Source organism: Ammospiza nelsoni, chromosome 13 (assembly GCF_027579445.1).
Source record: "Ammospiza nelsoni isolate bAmmNel1 chromosome 13, bAmmNel1.pri, whole genome shotgun sequence".
Lineage (NCBI taxonomy): Eukaryota > Metazoa > Chordata > Aves > Passeriformes > Passerellidae > Ammospiza > Ammospiza nelsoni.
Genome location: NC_080645.1, coordinates 2912006 through 2921945, shown reverse-complemented (window position 1 = coordinate 2921945; position 9940 = coordinate 2912006).

The following is a 9940-nucleotide window of genomic DNA, read 5'->3' as shown; positions in this document are numbered from 1 at the left end:
GTCTGATATCGAGGTGACTGTTCCTCACCTGCCTACAGCTCCTTCCTCCCTCTGCCCCTCAGCAGAGCAGCTTTGCCCTCAGAGCCTGGAGCTGTGCTTCCCCTCAGAGCCTGGAGCTGTGCTTCCCCTCACAGCCTGGAGCTGTGCTTTCCCCCTCACAGCCTAGAGCTGTGCTTTCCCTCAGACCCTGGAGCTGTGCTTCCCCTCACAGCCCTCACAGCCTGGAGCTGTGCTTCCCCCCTCAGAGCCTGGAGCTGTGCTTCCCCCTCAGAGCAGGAGCTGTGCTTTCCCTCACAGCCTGGAGCTGTGCTTTCCCTTCCGAGCCTGGAGCTGTGCTTCCCCTCAGAGCCTGGAGCTGTGCTTTCCCTCACAGCCAGGAGCTGTGCTTCCCCCCTCAGGGCCAGGAGCTGTGCTTTTCCCCCACAGCCAGGAGCTGTGCTTCCCCCTCACAGCCAGGAGCTGTGCTTCCCCTCAGAGCCAGGAGCTGTGCTCTCCTCTCAGAGCCAGGAGCTGTGCTCTCCTCTCAGAGCCTGGAGCTGTGCTTTCCCTCAGAGCCAGGAGCTGTGCTTTCCCTCAGAGCCTGGAGCTGTGCTTTCCCTCAGAGCCTGGAGCTGTGCTTCCCCCCTCACAGCCTGGAGCTGTGCTTTCCCTCAGAGCCAGGAGCTGTGCTTTCCCTCAGAGCCAGGAGCTGTGCTTTCCCTTCCGAGCCTGGAGCTGTGCTTTCCCTCAGAGCCTGGAGCTGTGCTTTCCCTCAGAGCCAGGAGCTGTGCTTTCCCTCAGAGCCAGGAGCTGTGCTTTCCCTTCCGAGCCTGGAGCTGTGCTTCCCCCCTCACAGCCTGGAGCTGTGCTTCCCCCCTCACAGCCTGGAGCTGTGCTTTCCCTCAGAGCCAGGAGCTGTGTTTCTCTCTCCTGCTGAGCTTTTCCTGACAGGCCTTCACTCCCCTGCCAGGCACCTGAAAGTGAGCACTGAGCCCAGAACTGGGCTGTCACTGGTGGCTGATCAGTACAATCATTACACACCCCTGGAAGGCTAATAATGACACTGAGGTGTCATGGAAAATGTGCTACAGCTCTGTCCCAGGAACCCCACAAATTGTTCCTTGCTTCCTCAGGACCTTGCTGCCACTAGCAGTAACAAAAATGGGGTCAAATGTGAGAACAGAAATACAGAAAAATACACAAATATAAGAATACAGAAACATCCTCATGGCAAGAAGCTGCTGTAATCATTAAGCAGCAATTAATAAGAAAGGCAGCTTAATTCCATGTTCCTGGACCAGGTGTCATACATTAGCAAAAGAATTATAAATGTCTTGGATAAGTTTCCCTTATTTGTAGACAGCTCTATGCTAGACACATCCCGGGTCAGCAATTGTCATCTAATTGTGTGAGTCAAAGATTTGGGGAATCAGTCTCCAGGAAATTGTGCCTTAGCAACACTGGAAATTGCAATTATGGAGAACACCCAGGTGCCATTTTCCCTCCAGTACTTCTGAAGATGAGTTATCTCCAGATAATTTCCAAGGTAATTCAGGAGACCCTGATTTTCAAGATCATTAAGCTCAGATGAGATTGTCCCACAATCATAAATCCACTCCATGCAATCTTAAATTTACTCGGGGTAAACCCTTTGGATTAGGAACATTGGCTTTGATGCTGTAAACTTGGGATTAATTTAGGTTTATGAATAACCCCATTAAATTCAGCCCTTTTTTGTACATTTGCAGAAATGCTGCCACGTGCACAGGTTTGTTATGAAAGGTTTGTTATTTGCTGTGTGCTGCACACTGGAAAGCAAAAGGGGAATGTGGCAGCAGGGGAACGTGGCCCATCTTAGTGAGGGGATCAGAAACAGCTCCAGGGGCACGACCAGGGACAGCTGACAGGCATGGGGCACTTACAGCAAGGGTTTAAAACCATCCACATGCCTGTGCTTTGGACTGACAGTCTGGTTGTTCTCCCTGGCAAAAGGAGAAATGCTGAACTCCACTCTTTTGCATTCTGACCCCTTCATTCTTGGGAATTACAATATTCAGTGCTGCATTTTCCCAGGGTCTCGCTCCAGCCCTCACTGCCTGTTCAGCAGTGACAGAAGCACAGGGATGCCCAAAGCTGAGTGAAGCCTGCTGGTTTATTTACTGGGACTCCAAAGGGAATCCCTCAAGCATGCAAAGATTCAAAAGGGGTACGGAAAGGTTGCTTAAAATAACAATCTTATTTTAAGCATGGATTAGAGGCTGTCCTGCCTTCCCTCATAGTGCAGCAAGTAATGCAGTGAGGGGAATGAGCTCCCACATACTTTGGGAATGCAGTCAGAGGGGTTAAAAGGCATGAAATCTAAAAAAGATCACCCAAGAAACACATTGATGCATGAACAATAGGTGTTTAAGTTAGAATGAGGCCTCCTCAGGGCCTTGCCCTAGTGTTTTGAGGACTGATGAGGACCTGCACACCTCCCATGTGTAACAGTTCCTTTCTCCTCTCCTTCTTAGGAGCTGCTCTGCATCCACGGAGTGGAAACGGTTTGTGGCTTATAAAAAGAACTGACAAGCTGTATTTCATGAGGATTGTACAGTGCAAACACAAGTGTTTGTAGCTACATTGCCATGGAAACAGCAAAAAATGGGTTATTATTTTCTCAGAGGTTGCTGTCCATCCTTCCATAGAGTATCTGGCATAAAAGGGTTTATTGCTTTTCACCAGTGCAGTGCTGCAGAAATATTTTTAGCTCCACTAATTCAATTTCATATTCAAATCAATCTGAAAATGAGTTACCTTTCAGTCTGCCAAAGGCTGTTAGGCAAAGCTTTCACTGAATTGGCCTTGCTTTGGCTTGTGATGATGGAAAGATTACACCATGTAACAACATGGAAATGTGTCCCAAAGTTCTAGAATTCCATTATTTCATTATTTAATTTCAATGTCATTATTACTCATTTGAATTTGATACAAAATGCTGTTCTTTGGGGAATTGTGGAGGCTTGCACTATCTCTTCAGAGGTCTGAATAATGACATCATTACACATTCAAAAGTATCTCAAAGCAGATTTAAAAAATTGCATATAAAAGTCCTGCAATATTGCAGAAGACAAGCAGAAACTGTTATATTTTTCACTAACTGGTGCAGGATCTTTAGATATTCATTCACAAATCCAGTAAAAGCCAATAGAAACCAGTGAACTTCAGTCATAACTATCCTGCTTACTGATGCCCAGAACCAGCCAAGCCCAGCACTTCTGACTCCCAGATGCCTTCTGCGGCCAGCAAACCACAGCTCAACATTTTGGATGAAATAAACTGCTTCAGAAGCCTCTGCTGGCACAAGCCCTTGGCACAGCCTCCATCCCAGCTGCTCTGGGAGCAGCCCCTGCACTGCAGGGAGATGCCAGAGCTCTGCTGTCCCCAGCTCCTTGTGAGGCCTGCTGCCTCTCTAAAAACAGCAACTGAAAAAATGGATTAATTAATTTCTGCTAGAACAAACCCAGGGCTGCTAACACCAGAGACCAGGATGGCTCATACTCAGGACAGGGCAGTGCTCTGAGTAGATTTCTGCAGGGCAGTTTCATTTCTATGCCTGCTTATTCTGAACAGCAACTCCCTGCAGCTGCCAGCAAAATTTTAATGTTGTATCTGAGGGACTCTTTGTCCTTGAGGCTTAAAGATTCCAATATTTTTATTATTTTTTTTTTAATTTGGAATATTTCCATTTACATTAGTGCTTTACCCATGAATCCAGGTTCAATGGCAAAGCAGAGGTCCATTACAGTTTGAAGGGGAGCTCCCTCAGGGCTTTTTAATTTTTTTTTTTTATTTTCCAATTGATCCTGCTGAAAATATTTATGTAGCACCAGAGAGAGTTAGTGACAGAAAAAGTCAGGCAGAGGTAAGGAAAAATACAAGGAACAGTCTGGAGCTGTAGTATGACTTCTTCAAGTACTGCTCAGAACATCTGAGTACAGAGAGGATTTCGTTAATATGGCTTGAGGAAACTTCACATTTGTGAAACAGTAGGGTTCTGAAAGATAAGGCCAGGAAAACAATCTTTTGCTTGCTAATACCTCCTTGTCTCACAGCACTCGGATTTCTGTCCCTGCCACCCTATGCTCACCTTAATGGAGAGCCCTTCAGCATTTCTGAGCAGTGGGGAAATGCAATTATCTCATCCTACAAAGGAAAGGACACAGGCAGAGTCACTCACCCGAATTCCTGCAGGCAGGCAGTGACTCACCTGGGGATTATTCCCTGTTCAGTGCTTACCCACTCAGCTCCTCCCTGGAGGAACGAGCTCTGACAGCAGTGGCAGAAAACAGATCTGCTTTCCAGTGCAGGCAGACTGGATTAAGAGACAGATTTGCCCTTTGACTATAAACCAGTTGGCTTCTCACATATAACTCAGATTTTTGATTTTTATTTGATTTGGAGCATTAACTCTGGGTAGGTTTTTACAACACTATTGCATTTCTTTATACTTCTTTTGTAATTATTTTCATGGGATTATATCTCGTGACATTTCACTATGTAATTAGTCACAATTCCCCCAAAATACCAGGGATATAACACTGTAGCTTACCTGAGAATAGAATGAAAGCCCCAGCCCCTGGCCCAGTGAGGACAGAAACGCGTCCTGGATTTATGGTGCTGCCCAGGCCCCTCTGAGGGCCAGGAGAGCACAGAAAGCAGTTTGGGCACTCCTGCAGCAACACAGGTCTGGCAGCAGCACCAAATCTGGAATAAATACTGTTTCATGTCCCCCTAAACTTGATCCCAGAACAAATCAGCCCATAAGAAGTGTTATTAAGCAAGAATACCGAGCCAAATGTTGAGCTGGGCAGGCACACAGTACAGACATTACTGTCCAAACCATTTTGTGTCAGATTTTCTGATGTCCCTACCATGATGCTCCTGTCTCAGCTCCCCAAAGGGATGTGAGGGCAAGGAGTTGGTGATGTTTCAGAGCTGCAGGAACATATGGTCCTGGATATTTATAGGAAAGAGCCCTGGGACTTCCATGCAGGAGGAAAGCCTGCAAGCTGCCATCTGGGGCTCTGGAGCTGTTTTTAGTGGTGTGGACAGCATGGCCAGTGGTGTCCCCAGGGGGCTGGGCCAGTGTGACTGAATGTCTGATCTGACACACACAGGGCACCCCAGCTGATCTGCAGGTGAGGCTGCAGCAAGGTAGAGAGGTTATAAGAAAAAGGCCCCATAAAATCAGGCCTGCTCTGCTGTTTCAGTTTGGCCTTGTCAAGTTGCCTTTTGCAAGTTCCCATGTGGAAGCAATCCTGGTGTGAGCAGTTGGTTAACATAACAATCTAGTCCTGGGTGAAAAACTACCAGCACCTCTTTTTACACTGTTAGATAGAAAAATGAGAGCTATCTCTCACTTTTCCTGCATGTCTACCCTGGGGCTTTGAGTGACCAATCAATATGGGATAATAACTTGTTACTAACAAATAAAGTAATTGGCAAGAAAACTACTGACCAGAGTCGCACATGAGGCCTGTAAAACTGTATAAAAAGGAGTTATGTGAATAAAGGGGCTTTTTCCACCATGAAGAAAATGGAGTCCATGTGATTTATTCCCAAAGGTGACACCAGGCTGAGGGTGCAGGGACACCCTGAGGGATGGGGCCATCCAGAGGGCTTCAGGTTTTCCTCTGGAATCTGTGAGACTGAGAACAGTGCCTGTAACAAAGGCCTGTTTGAAGGTCTCTATAGACAAACTCTCACAGTGTCATTTGACGTGGGATCAATGCTTGTCAGAGAAATTTATAAATCCAAAGCAATTTTAGCTCTATCTTTGTAGTCCAGCTCATGGAAGAAACTCTGATCTTCTGGACAAGACTGACTACTCAGCTTGTTCATCACTTCCAGAGCAGAGAGGCTCCCAAGTTTAGAGCCAGCACAGCCACATGCTGCATGAGGTAGCTGGAGAATGAATTTTTGTGCCTCCCTCTAACTGAAGACACAATTGACAGAGGCAAAAAAGGAGGAAATTTTGAAATTTTTCTTTTTTAAACACACTGTCTGTCCCCTATTGTATTCTCCTCTCCTCTTCTTTTTTCCATTATTTCTGCTAATGTAGCACCAGGCTTTGAGCAATCAATTAAAAAACACTTATTGAAAAGTTACACAAGAGTTTTTATATATATGTATAAAATATTTATATGTATATATATATATAAAATGTATAAAATATTTATATGTGTATAAATATAAAATATATATGTATATATATGTATATATGTATGTATATGTATATGTATATGTATATGTATATAGAGATATAAATATATATAATATATATTAAAATATAAATATATAAAATATGTTATGCAATATATATTATAATATACAATATTATAATGTATTATATAATATATAATATAATTTTAATTCACGTCTATATATTTATAAATATATATTATATATATATATAAAGCACAAGCTGCCTGTGCAGCTCTACAAGGAACTTTAACAATTTTAATGCCTTTCACATCCTTACAATTTTTCCACATTTTTTTAGTATTAATAGTCAGATGGATATTGTATGTATCTGCACTGCAGATCACAGCAGAGTTTTATACAAATGGAATTATTCATAGCAAATTCTAGCAAAGTGAAAAAAAATTTAAAAATTAGATTATTTTAAGCATATAAATTAATTTTTTTTCATCAATTTGAGCGGTAGCAGCCTGAGTTTGGGGTTCTTGCTGGGAGCAGGGACAGGCTGCTGCACAGTGACCCCCTCGAGGCGCTGATAACGGGGGTGGATGGGAATGAGAACCTGCCAGCATCCACCCAGGACTCTTATCAGGCAGCACTCAAGGAGCACAGCCAAACGTGAGAATGCTTCTTGAGCAGTAACTGAGGCTGTGAAATCAGCATGGACCCCCAGAACTCTGAGAAAGAGCAATAATTAGGGCTCAGGTGCACAGGCTTTGCTTCAGTGAGAATCTTCCCTTGGAAGTGGCTAAATGAGAGAAACCAGAGAATCTCAGGGTTCTTTTTGCACAGGACTTGGAAGAGCACTTGAAGTTTCATTGATTTTGATCTACAAGAGGCATAATCACCCATGAAGTAACAAAAAACCCTTGAGGAAAATCTCAGAGATCAGCAATGGGGAAAACACTAAAAATTATGAAAGACCTTGTTAATATGAGATGAATGTACAATACCTGAATATTCACCATTCATTTCTCATTTCTGTTTCTTGTAACATCTTGTTTAATTTATATTTCCACAAGGAAACTCATTATGACATTCTTTATAAAATATATGTTACAAAAGCTCTCAAACCACTCTAAACAACTTCTTTTTGCTGAGTAGTGATCAAAGAATATACATCATTAAAACAACCTTTCCACCAGCTGTATTTTTGTTTGGGTTTTTTTTTAATTCACTCTCAGCGTTCCTGCTTGCAGGAAGTGAGATCATCACAGTGAAAGCAGAGAATATTAATGACTCAAAGACTAATAGGCTAATTGCTTACGGGATACTGAGCCAGAAGCCTCAGGTATCAAATGGCTTTTCATTTAATACTGGCAGAGACATCTGAATGATAAGCAGGGAAATTGGAGAGATAACCTTGCAGGAGGGCAGAGTGGGTGCCAGGCTGTGTCCCCTCCCTGCTCAGCAGCAGCCCTGCAGTGCCTGGGGGAAGCAATTCCCACTCCAGATCCCTGCTCTGGGCAGGCTGTGGCTCCCTGCAGGGACAGAGCCCTGCTGCAGTGACATGGGCACCTCTGCAGGAGCCTGCTGAGTACCTGTGGCCCTCTCTGGAGTGACCAGCCCTGCACACAAACCCCTTTTACACAGAGTATCCACACACAGACAATTCTACAGGTACAGACAATTCTGCAATTAACGCTGCACTGACCCAACAGATCACTCAAACTTTGTTATCCTGACTTGAAATTAGGTCTAGAACAGATCTTGAATCAGAAGAGCAAATTCTTTCTTGTCAAGCTTACATCACAGACCCTGTGGTAGACAGGACAGTTAAAGAACCTCTGCTTATGCAAAAAACATTTCCTTTGGGTCAAGAAGTTCACTTGTATTTCTTTGCCAGTTCTTAGCAGCTCTTGTAATATTTTCCTTAATGAGGTGGAGGCAAACTCTCCCACATTCTCTCCAAGGGCTGCTCTCTTGTGCTGTCAGTGAATTCCTGCCCTGCAGAGCATGCTGAGTGCTGTCACAGCACTGTGTTAGTGACCAGAGATGTTCTCTGCTGCAAAGGCTTCCCACAAGCATCTCCCACAGAGATTATCAGTGCAGCCATGGTCTCCTGTCTGGTCTGTACATGAAGCAAGCCCAGACACATTGTTGAACAGTCCAATAAACTGGGAAAGTAAAGGGGGCTCAAATTTATAATATACTTATCAGCCATGGACAACAAGCCCATATTTTAATGAGTTAATGGGCACAGACCTGTTGGCCAATGAAGGGGTAGTTGTCCTGCCTGTGATTGTACAGAGGCACAGCCTGGGCCTGGAGGGACTGGAAATACATTCACAGGTCTGCTTTTGCATCTTTACATATGTATTTGAGTACATTCTGGACAAGGAGTCCATATCTTTACTGCTGTGGGAGGTGTGTGTGAACCATCTGTGCAGGCAGATTTACCTGCTCTGCATGGGCCTGTGTTTGAGGTACAGTCAAGAATCTGCTTGTACAGATTGTGCACCCAGTAGTGACTGGGTGAGTTACACTATGGATAATCATCTCTGGATGTTAAAAGCATCCCAGATCATGACATTATTCCAAGTCCAACATCCACACTGAGACACATTTACACACAAACTGTGAAGGGGAGAAGGGGAAAAAATTGCTATTTGTTTTTAAAAGCAATGCATTTTGATCAATTCACATTTCTATGCTGCCCGTGGGAGTCAAAACTTTATTAATGTATCAGTTTTCAGAAGATTTTAACAGCATCAGCAGTGGGCATACTAACTTGGATATCTACACACCTCTATGTACTTGACGAAATACCAAGTTTGTCTTGTGGCTTTTACTGCAGGTCACAGTTTTATCCTGCACGTCCAGGTCTGACAAGGTCTCCTTTGCATTGGTTTCTCCTCAGGTTAGAAAAATGCTCTGAAAACTAAGAGCAGCTTCAGTAAGATTGACAGCTCTTTCTCACAGTCTCAGTATTTCTCGGTTGTTTTTAGAAGAGCCTGTGAGGGCTCAAGGCCAAGATAAACCCAGCTCAAAGCAGAGCCGTGGCTCCAAGCAGCCCTGATAAGTATCTGACCCGTTAAGATGTTGTCAGGCTTATTATAGAAGGTGCAGTGTTTGATCTCAGAGGGGCCAGATTAACACCCCAGCCTGGAAAGTTTGCTGTGACAGGCAGCTGTGGCAGGAGTGCTGACACCCCCGAGGGCTGCCCCTGCACTGGCCCACAGGGCTCACCCACTTGCCAGCTTAGGCACTTCTCCACACAGACAGCTGTGACACAGGGGAAGGGCAGACCTGACTTTGTTCCCACTAAAGTCAGTGATAAAATCTTTAATTTCACTGGGAGAAGAATCAGGCTGGTTGTATGTTGGATTATGGCTTTTTCTGATTTAGAAATGGGCTTACTGAGAGGTGTTTTAAAAAATTTTGTTTGATTTTTAGTCTCATGTGAAGGCTGAGACAATACAGATGTTATAATACTCTATCACAATCAGAACAATACATTATTATGACAATTACAATACACTATAAGTGTTTCTTGGCCTATCAGCTTTAGCCACACCATGCTGTAAATGCCTTAAAGCCAATAATCTAAAATTACCCCTCATGGATCCCACTACAATGCATCTCTTTCAGAGTTCTGTTTGTCCAAAGTATCCAGTCTTATTTGCAGGGCCATCCTTTGAAACTTGTGTCTAGTTCCATTTCTCTCTCAGCAATGTCTGTCCTATTCCATGGCATTTCTAAGTCAGCATTTCTTATC